At 30.8% G+C, this 2,121-nt stretch overlaps 1 long non-coding RNA gene across 1 annotated transcript; it reads right to left on the reverse strand.

Moving 5' to 3' along the window:
• Positions 1-858: 858 nt before the first annotated feature.
• Positions 859-1,874, reverse strand: LOC112031154 (uncharacterized). The gene is made up of 3 exons (XR_010632488.1): positions 1,842-1,874; positions 1,627-1,731; positions 859-933 (listed from the first exon to the last, which is right to left on the reverse strand). It is a non-coding gene; the product is annotated as an uncharacterized LOC112031154 (long non-coding RNA).
• Between the last annotated feature and the right edge of the window lie 247 nt (positions 1,875-2,121).

A 2,121-nucleotide genomic window follows, 5' to 3' on the forward strand; every position in this document is an offset into this window, starting at 1 on the left:
GCACGAGTATTTTGATTTTTCACAAACTCATTTAATGATATCAAAAATAATTATTTCAAAACATATAATGAATCACTTAATACATATGTAATCACATCTTAAAATCATTAGAAATCACATACATATAATTGATCAGAGCACAGTGTCACATATACACATCACATATTCTCACATACAATCCTGTGAGCGGATACCAACATCTAACCCCTGCTGGTGAGGGATCAACACATATTCTCACATACAATCCTGTGAGCGGATTTACACATAAATCTGATATATCTGATCAATTCTAAAAACATTCATTCTGAGTCACATATCACAAAACGAAATATATACAAAGTAGAATAATTTTCTTAATATTAACAATTATTCCAAATATGCAGGCACAACGAATATCACAATATCGAATTGAACATAAATCAAAGGATTCTTGACTCTCATGGGGAACGAATAGAAACTGAAAAGTTTATATAAATATATTACAATTCTTGAGTAAATCTGAAAATTTGATTTGCTAAAAGAAACTTTTTAAATACCATTTGGAGAATAGGAACATGACTTTGAAATCACTTGGTTTTAACAAATTTAAAGAACGAGAATCTTTTTAGAAACTTACTTTGAAACTCAATTATTTTCGAAAAATAGTTTAGTATAGAAATCATCTTTTAAATGAGATTTGGACATTCAAAACGTTATTTAAAATTCAAAGTTTCTCTTTAAAACATTGTCTAAAAGTCGAAGTTTCTCTTTCAATAATGTAGAAATAATGCTTTCGATAAACTTTCGAAAATATAAGTTTGAAATACAAAACTTTTGAAAACTTTTAACTTCTAAGAACCTAATGGACAAAACTTGTGCATATTATGCATAATTACTTACCTCTCTTGCTAATATATCCGAACACAGCCGAGCACTTTTAGTCTTCCGTAAGCTCTAAACAGAAAATTACTTTAATCAATAAGCATGAAATTTCATGATCATAAAATACTTCCTAAAACACTATAATCCTCCACAACCTTCTATTTATTTGCCTAGAGTCATAATATAGGCAGAACTAGTTCCCATACGTAGAAACATCAAATCCGAATATACCTATTAGTTATTCTAAAAGAATTGACCAATATATCAAATATCAAATTAAACCAACCACAAGACCTCATGTTATTACTGATCGCCACCTTCTCTTTAGGGTCAATCCTAAACTAATAATATAATCAAGAAAACGTGGAAAATCTAATAGGACGTAATATATATAAATCTAATAGAAGACCCAATATAAACAAATCTAGGGACCCACAGAGAACAATATATACAAAACCTCAATATATACAAATCTAATAGGAAGCCAATTCTAATCTTTAATATATAACCTCAATGATTTTAATAGCATAATCCCACTGGAACGGTGGCAGCATCATTGTCTCATTATTTATATAATTTATTGTACAAAACTAAAGAAGACTTAAGCCAAAATCACGGATTCATTGAAATTCCGTGGCTCAATCTAGGATTCAAAGACTAACGCAAAAGTGTAAACCAAATTCTAGGAAAAGATATCTCTTTGAAACAAATCTACACATCACTAACTCTTTTAATTCTTTGATTCTAACAGATGAAAAATCATACCTGAACAATCGGTTGTCTCTTCAATTAACTCCAAGAAAAAAAATACCTCTTAGCCTCTTTGATAAAACCCTTCCTATGAAAACCCTGATTATCTCTTCCTCTACCCTGTAGTTTGTATTAGAGATATGGGCTTAGTGGGTTAGCGGGTTGCAGTTACTAATAAAAATAATGCCCATGGCCCATCAATTAAATTTAAAAGAAAATTTTATAATAACCTCAAATAAAAGTAGGTGGGGTATTACACTCTTCCCCTCTTAAAATAAGTTTAGTCCTCTAAACTTGACGTACCTCGATTAGAGAATAGATAGGGGTATTTTTCTTTCATGTCTTCCTCTTTTTCCCATGTTGCTTCTTGGATTGTATGATTTCTCCACAACACCTTCACTAAGGATATAATCCTTGAACGCAGCACTTAATCCTTCCTATCAAGAATCTGCACCAGTTGCTCCTCATAAGACAAGTCCTCTCTAACATTGATCGGCTCATATTCCAAAA

The sequence above is a fragment of the Quercus suber genome, unplaced genomic scaffold (assembly GCF_002906115.3).
Source record: "Quercus suber isolate HL8 unplaced genomic scaffold, Cork oak 2.0 scaffold_292, whole genome shotgun sequence".
Lineage (NCBI taxonomy): Eukaryota > Viridiplantae > Streptophyta > Magnoliopsida > Fagales > Fagaceae > Quercus > Quercus suber.